The 8,919-nt window shown below is 44.0% G+C and overlaps 1 long non-coding RNA gene across 1 annotated transcript; it reads right to left on the bottom strand.

Annotated features, from left to right (window-relative positions):
- Nucleotides 1–2,211: 2,211 nt before the first annotated feature.
- LOC140396080 (uncharacterized) lies at nucleotides 2,212–4,098 on the bottom strand. Its single transcript, XR_011936442.1, has 2 exons — nucleotides 3,938–4,098; nucleotides 2,212–2,477 (listed from the first exon to the last, which is right to left on the bottom strand). It is a non-coding gene; the product is annotated as an uncharacterized lncRNA (long non-coding RNA).
- Between the last annotated feature and the right edge of the window lie 4,821 nt (nucleotides 4,099–8,919).

Below are 8,919 nucleotides of genomic sequence, written 5' to 3'. Positions count from 1 at the left end.
GCTTTGGAGCGGGTGCAGAGGAGATTTACCAGGATGTTGCCTGGTATGGAGGGAAAATCTTATGAGGAAAGGCTGATGGACTTGAGGTTGTTTTCGTTGGAGAGAAGAAGGTTAAGAGGAGACTTAATAGAGGCATACAAAATGATCAGGGGGGTTAGATAGGGTGGACAGTGAGAGCCTTCTCCCGTGGATGGAAATGGCTGGCACGAGGGGACATAACTTTAAACTGAGGGGTAATAGACATAGGACAGAGGTCAGAGGTAGGTTCTTTACGCAAAGAGTAGTGAGGCCGTGGAATGCCCTACTTGCTACAGTAGTGAACTCGCCAACATTGAGGGCATTTAAAAGTTTATTGGATAAACATATGGATGATAATGGCATAGTGTAGGTTAGATGGCTTTTTGTTTCGGTGCAACATCGTGGGCCGAAGGACCTGTACTGCGCTGTGTTGTTCTATGTTCTATGTTCTATCAGCAAACCCTCCCTCCTTCTTGGTTACCGTGCCGCATCCCAAATCGTGTATAAGTCGTTCTGATACGACGCTAAGTAAAGATATGGGAGAACTCAAGACTTGTATTGAGACTAAGAACGTGACCACCCAGGGCAATTACTCATTATTAAAAATATCACGTGCGGATATATGATGGTATTGCGGAGGAAAGATTCTAAGACGCACTCTACCCCCCCCCCCCCCCCCCCCCCAATGGATAGGGACATGCGCATTAGTTCAGCTCGCCATTCCGTTCAGTATAGCCTATGAAAGACAAGAGGAGAGGGGGAGTGTAAAAGGGGAACGATCTAAAGGGGGCATACCCACCTTATTTGATGACAGTATTTACCTGGACCCCGTTGGCATTCCCAGAGGAGTACCAGATGAGTTCAAAGCCCAAAATCAGATTGCAGCTGGGTTCGAGTCCCTCTTCTGGTGAGTTACGATCAATAAGAATGTGGATTGGATAAACTATATATACTATAATCAACAGAGGTTCATCAATTATACCAGGGACGCCGTGAAGGGCATAGCAGAACAACTGGACGCAACCAGTAGAATGGCCTGGGAGAATAGATTGGCTCTGGATATGATTTTGGCAGAGAAAGGTGGTTTATGCGTTATGCTTAAGGGACAGTGTTGTACGTTTATCCCCAACAACACGGCACCCGACGGATCAATTACCCGTGCGCTACAAGGGTTAACCACTCTGGCTGTGGAAATGGCAGACAACTCAGGGGCAGACACATCCATGACTGGGTGGCTTGAATCAATGTTTGGGAAATGGAAAAGGTTAATTGTATCCATCCTCACCTCCATCATCGTGGTGATAGGAACATTGGCGGCAATAGGCTGTTGCATCATCCCGTGCGTAAGAGGCTTGGTGCAGAGGCTCATCGAAACAGCCTTGACCAAGCAGATGCCTTTACCCCTGGGTAAAGGAGGCCAGGATACAATTTGACTACTAGAAAGAGGGAAGACTGAAGGAGAGGACGGCACCATAGAAAGGGAAGTTGAGAGGATGTTGGACAATTTTGGGGTAGGTTAGAAGAGGCTACAAAGTGTAAAAAGCAACAAGAGTAAAAAGAAAAAAAGGGGGATTTGTGAGAAATTAACATTTTGTGTTGGTTTTACATGTATAAACTCTGGTTCGCAATTAAAATGTCAACAATGAGGCCTGATGGGAAAATTAACATGTCAAGTTCTGAGTAAGCTATAGTGAGCGAGTTGTTGTAACTCTGTACAAGGCTGACCTTCGGGGAAGAACGGGATGTACAATAACAGAAATTGCTAAGCAAGGGGGAAGATAGCAGGTGCAAGCAGGGGGCCTCATTCTTATCTTTAACTGACGGTCCAAGGATATACCAGGAGCTGACAGAAACCACTATGCAAGGGGGAGGCTAAATAAGGGATCACTGATAAGGGAACTGCCCTTTCTATAGTTTGTGGGATGTGTTTCTCAGGGATGGTTTCCCATGGATTGTATTTTCATGGATTGTATATAACTAAGTGATGATGTGTGAATTCTTTGTGTCTGCTGTTGCTTACTGGAGGCACCCGCTCTTTCAAGATCGATAATAAATACTTCTTCAGAATTTGACTAAGTGTAAATTATTAAAAGGTGAGCGGTATTTCTCACACTCTATATTATTTAACCCTAATTCCACACCAAGAACTTTATCCTCAGGCACCCTGATACTAAAGGGAAATAAGGGATGGACTGTGATCAAAGATATAATTTTATTTCTGAGTACAGCAAATTATGCAGACAGCAGAGACATGGTGCCAGCTGTTTTTGTTTCCCCCAGGTTAAAGTTATCCATTCATTCCTGATTTTGAGAGCGTTGGCTATTGAAGTTCAGTCACTGCAGCGTTCACAGGATTGAAGTGCAGCACAATCCCAATAGTTCACATGCTCCGAAGTCCACGTTTTGTACGTAACATCTGCCAACCCTGCATATACCCCTTCCGATCAGGCTGCAGATATCTGGAATTATAGATGGCAAAATAATTAATTAATATCCTTGTAGCTATTAGGACAGAAATGAGTGTTTAAACTGTGGGGTTGTCGGTGATATTCGAACTAAAGATGAAACACATATATTCAACTCTCTGAATAAAACTGCACATCTCTCTCCCTCTCCGTAAAGTACAGCCCAGGTGGATTTTAGCAGCGTGGATCAAATAATAACCGCGCTTTCTGAGATCTGGAACAGAGCAATGTCAAGTTCGAACTATTATGTCGAACGATTTCTGTAGAATCTTGCCGCTCACCAAGCAGAATGGATCTTTAACATCGGGGTGTGGACGTCCAGCTCTGTATTATAGGGAACCCTGCAAGTCGCAAAGTGCCATGAACAGCGAATGGAATTTCACAGGATGGAAAGTGTCCGGCCATGTTGCCTGAGAAAGTAACGCAAAACGTTTTCACTCAGTTCCTATTTTTATCGGACAGATACCCATTTAATGTAATTTGTTTCCTTGAACCGCAGGTCGCATAACCCCCCACCTTTATGGAATCTGCCAGGTTAATCGGATCAGCAAACATGTGTATTTGTTTCTCTGTCAGTGAAATGCCATGTTATTCCATTTTTACAGGAGAGACTCCAAATATCGGCCCTTGAGATTGAACGGCATTAATGCCGCTGAATCCGCCAGTTTAGCTACATGAGATTATCCCGGGAGGTGAAATGTGTTTGGACTAGCCGGGTTAATCATGTGAACACAAGAGGAGATCAGAGGTTTCTCATTTGACGGCGGGTAACTCACCTGCTTATTCCTCAAAGCAGTACGTACTTATCAAAGCAAAATTTAGCTGATGATCAAATATTGTCCCATGACCTGGGTGAGTGACCCTCACAAAATTAAAGAGGCTCCACATGAGAAACCGTCTGGTTTGATGAGCACTGCAGCCGCAACCCATAATATCCACTTCCTTTACGCCACGCCGCACCCCTCACCCCCCCCCCCCCCGCCCCCCCTCCGCGACGCCCACTATCAAGCCCGCCGCATGGCGGCAGCAGTGCGTGGGCCCCTCCAAGATTCCCTGAAGAAACTCATCAAATCTCCTTCCACAGCAACTTTCCAAAGCGCCACCTCCACCAGATAGATGGACAATGACAGCCTCTGTATGGGAACATGCACACATACATGTCGCCTCACCATGACGCCCATCAGCCCGATTGGAATTAAAACCTTCACTGATTTCTGTGCCTAATAAAGGCCCAATAACAGCACGGTATGGGGTATTCGTACTGGAGGGAAAGCACTGCCCTCCACTGCATCTCGGGATTTAGAGCTCAAGAAGGGTTAATCCCCTTGCCAGAAACGTCCAATTCCTGTGCAGTAATATAATTAATAAGTAATAAAAGTGAGACAAATAAAGGAAAACATTTGGTTTACACCCTGCTGAACAATAGCTGCTGGAAGATGAGGAAATTCATCAACCTATAACTTCGGGTCCTCTTTTGGCGAAAATGTCATCAGAAGTGATGAACTGAGTCATCAGCAGGAAACATAGCAGGGAAAGCACCGCTCTTCCCATCTTCCTCAGAATTCCTCGGGATCTAGATCAGAAAGCTGGCGTGGAAGTGTTCTGAAAGCTTACTCGGAAGATTTGCTGCATTTATAATCACATAATCTGGGTGTGACTGGATTGTGCCAATGTAATCGGGGGGGTGTCCATTCTGCCTGTGAGACGTCCCATTAATACTTTTCCTAAAGTGGCGATGTCCTATGCTGATCACAAGTTTGCCTTTGAATGTCAGTCCAGATCTTCCCATTCGATTGAACCCATAAGGTGTTACACATAGAACATTTACATCATTTACATATAATTTAATTTAACAGAGTGAAACGTGATAGGGCTGGTTTAGCACAGGGAGTTAAATTCCATGGGTGTCAAACTATTCAGAAGGACAGAGTGGATGGTAAGGGAAGTGGAGTAGCTCTGTTATTTAAGGATGACATCCAGGCAATAGTAAGGGATGACATCGGTGCTATGGATGATAAGATTGAATCCATTTGGGAGGAAACCAGGAATAGTAAGGCGAAAAAGTCACTGATCGGAGAACTCTAAGAGCACCAGATAGTAACATTATGGTGGGGCAGGCAATAAACAAAGAAATAACTGATGCATGTCGAAATGGTACAGCAGTTATCATGGGGGATTTTAATCGACATGTCGATTGGTTTAACCAGTTCGGTCAAGGCAGCCTTGAGAAGGAGTTTATAGAATGTATCCACGATAGTGTGCTCGAACAGTATGTAATGGAACCTACAAGCGGTCCTAGATCTGGTCCTATGTAATGAGACAGGATTGATTCATGATCTCATAGTTAGGGATCCTCTCGGAAGGAACAATCACAATATGGTGGAATTTAAAATACAGATGGAGGGTGAGAAGGTAAAATCAAACACGAGTGTTTTGTGCTGAAACAAAGGAGATTATAATGGGATGAGAGAAGAGCTAGCTAACGTAGTCTGGGAGCAAAGACTTTATGGTGAAACAGTTGAGGAACAGTGGAGAACCTTCCAAACAATTTTTTATACGAACAAAAAGGAAGGACGGTACAAAGAGGGAAAATCGACCGTGGATATCTAAGGAAATAAGGGAGAGTATCAAATTGAAGGAAAAAGCTTACAAAGTGGCAAAATTAGTGGGAGACTAGAGGACTGTGAAATCTGTAGTAGGCAACAGAAAGCTACTAAAAAAGCTATAAAGAAGAGTAAGATAGATTATGAGAGTAAACTTGCTCAGAATATAAAAACAGATAGTAAAATTTCTACAAATATATAAAACAAAAAAGAGTGACTAAGGTAAATATTGGTCCTTTAGAGGATGAGAAGGGAGATTTAATAATGGGAGATGATGAAATGGCTGAGGAACTGAACAGGTTTTTTGGGTCGGTCTTCATAGTGGAAGACACAAATAACATGATAGTGACTGATAGAAATGAGGCTTTGGCAGGCGAGGACCTTGAGAGGATTATTATCATTAAGGAGGTAGTGATGGGCAAGCTAATGGGGCTAACGGTAGACAATTCTCCTGGCCCTGATGGAATTCATCCCAGAGTGCTGAAAGAGATGGCTAGGGAAATTGAAAATGCAATAGTGATAATTCACCAAAATTCACTTGACTCTCGGGTGGTCCCGGCGGATTGGAAATTACAAACGTGACACCACTGTTTAAAAAAGGAGGTAGGCAGAAAGCGGGTAATTATAGGCCAGTGAGCTTAACTTCAGTAGTAGGGAAGATGCTGGAATCTATCATCAAGGAAGAAATAGCGAGGCATCTGGGTGGAAATTGTCCCTTGGGCAAACGCAGCATGGGTTCATAAAGGGCAGGTCGTGCCTAACTAATTTAGTGGAATTTTTTGAGGACGGCAGTGCGGCAGATAACGGGGAGCCAAGGATGTGGTATATCTGGATTTCCAGAACGTCTTTGACAAGGTGCCACACAAAAGGTTGCTGCATAAGATAAAGATCCATGGCATTAAGCGGAAAGTAGTAGCATGGATAGAGGATTGGTTAATTAATAGAAAGCAAAGAGTGGGGATTAATGGGTGTTTCTCTGGTTGGCAATCAGTAGCCAGTGGTGTCCCTCAGGAATCAGTGTTGGGCCCACAATTGTTCATAATTCACATAGATGATTTGGAGTTGGGGACCAAGGGCAATGTGTCCAAGTTTGCAGACGACACTAAGATGAGTGGTAAAGCAAAAAGTGCAGAGGATACTGGAAGTTTGCAGAGGGATTTGGATAGGCTAAGTGAATGGGCTAAAGTCTGGCAGGTGGAATACAATGTTGACAAATGTGAGGTTATCCATTTTTGTAGGAATAACAGCAAAAGGGATTATTATTTAAATGATAAAATATTAAAATATTCTGCTGTGCAGAGAGAGCTGGGTGTGCTAGTGCATGAATCGCAAAAAGTTGGTTTACATGTGCAGCAGGGGATTAAGAAGGTGAATGGAATTTTGTCCTTCATTGCTAGAGAGATGGAGTTGAAGTCTAGGGAGGTTATGCTACAATTGTATAAGGTGTTACTGCGGCCACACCTGGAGTATTGTGTTCAGTTTTGGTCTCCTTACTTGAGAAAGGACGTACTGGCACTGGCGGGTGTGCAGAGGAGATTCACTAGGTTAATCCCAGAGCTGAAGGGGTTGGATTACGAGGAGAGGTGGAGTAGACTGGAACTTTACTCGTTGGAATTTAGATGGATGAGGGGGGATCTTATAGAAACATATAAAAATATGGATGGAATAGATAGGATAGATGCGGACAGGTTGTTTCCACTGTCGGGTGAAAGCAGAACTAGGGGGCATAGCCTCAAAATAAGGGAAAGTAGATTATAGGACTGAGTTTAGGAGGAACTTCTTCACCCAAAGGGTTGTGAACCTATGGAATTCCCTGCCCAGTGAAGCAGTAAAGGCTCCTTCATTAATGTTTTAAGATAAAGACAGATAGTTTTTTTGAAGAATAAAGGGTTATAGTGTTCAGGCCGGAAAGTGGAGCTGAGTGCACAAATGATCAGCCATGATCGTATTGAATGGTGGAGCAGGCTCGAGGGGCCAGATGGCCTACTCCTGCTCCTAGTTATTATGTTCTTATGTAATGCTACCCTTTGCCTTCTGTGACCGAGCCAGTTCTGTATCCATCTTACCACCTCATCTCTGATCCCGTGACTTCAGCTTTTGTACCAGTCTGCCATGAGGCACCTTGTCAAAGGCTTTACTGAAGTCCATGTAAACAACATCCACCGCCCTTCCCTCATCGCTCATCTTTGTTACCTCCACAAAAAACCCGATCAAGTTAGTGAGGCAAGACCTCCCCTTCACAAAACCATGCTGTCTATCACTTATGAGTTAATTTGTTTCTAAATGGGTATAAATCCTGTGCCTGACAATTCCCCCCAATAATTTACCTACTACTGACGTGAGGCTCACCGGCCTATAGTTTCCAGGATTATCCCTGCTACCTTTCTTAAACAACAGTACCACATTAGCTATTTTAACAATTCATTTACAGCATATGGGCACCACAGGTTTGCCAGCATTTATTTCCCATCTCTGCTTGCCTTCAGTAGCTGATGCTGAGCTGCGTTCTTAAAAAAGCTGTAGTCCCCCTGAGAAGTCGATACACCCACGATGCAGTTCGGAGATATTTCTGGATTTTGACTCAGCGGCAGTGAAAGAACGAGGATATATGTTTGAGTCAGGATGGGGTGTGATATGCAGGGGAGCCTCCAGGTATTAATGCCGCCTGGTATCTGCTGCTCTTTTCCTTCTGTGTGGGGATTTCATGACAGTTCGCTCATTTGATTGGGTTTTGGAATGTCAAAAGATAGACAAGCATGTTAGTTAGCATGTCTAAACTCATGGCTTTTGTTTCGGTGCAACATTGTGGGCCGAAGGGCCTGTACTGCGCTGTATCGTTCTATGTTCTATGTTCTATGGCGCCACTGTGGAATATTGCTCAGGCATTCTTTGTTTCAGGATCACGGAAGGCGATACCACATGGACAGTATCGTTCTGGAACAATGATGGTCACCCCAATGAATAGCACGAAGCATACAGTACATGCTTCCCCTTGGTTTGCACCACCCTCAACAAGTAGCCAATTGTGGAGGCATGAGGAAGCGAGGATGCCCTGAATACCCTCCTGAACAGCACAGTGAATTTACGCAGGTGAACACTAGCGATTACAGAAGGCGGATCGCCTGCCCTGTCTCAAACGCACTTCTTTATAATCTTTATAATCTTTATTATTATTGTCACAAGTAGGCTTACATTAACACTGTAATGAGGTTACTGTGAACATCGGGTACACTGAAGAGTGAGCAATCAATGTTGGCCTATACAGCGACTTCCACAGTCTAGAACAGAATGAACCAAAATTAAATACATGCTGTCCGTACCTTGGCAGCAATCAGAATATGACTAACATGGATCAACAACAATAGGTTGAAAGATTTGTCCTGTCGGAGATTCCATTGGTAGACAGACATCCAGACAGGTTGGCAATCATTTCAGTGAGTCCCTCCAGATGCCAGGGTAAAATACATAATAAAGAGGAAACAATACATTTTGCACACTGTAAAACTATCAAGGGCGAAGATGTAGAGAGAGATTGGTGAGACTGCGTTATTTTCAATAGAGCAGATATCACTGACGGATGTGGGTGAAGGGAGAGGAAGAGGCACTGTGGCGGGTGGCGAGCAGCTGATTAAGACGTACAAAATTAGCCGTGACATAGTGAGGGAGAATGGAAGATACCTGTCCCCTTTGGGGTCAGTAACCAGGAGGCATTGATTGAAGGTATGGGGCAGGAAAATGCAATAGTTACCCTGAGGGAACAGAGGATTCATGTTCAGAGATAGTTAGATATTGGAGGACGTACTTCAGTGATATTTCGCAAAGTATAAGGAATA

Source organism: Scyliorhinus torazame, chromosome 19 (assembly GCF_047496885.1).
Source record: "Scyliorhinus torazame isolate Kashiwa2021f chromosome 19, sScyTor2.1, whole genome shotgun sequence".
Lineage (NCBI taxonomy): Eukaryota > Metazoa > Chordata > Chondrichthyes > Carcharhiniformes > Scyliorhinidae > Scyliorhinus > Scyliorhinus torazame.
The sequence above is the reverse complement of the archived record's forward strand: the minus strand, read 5'-3'. Positions and strand labels throughout refer to the sequence as shown.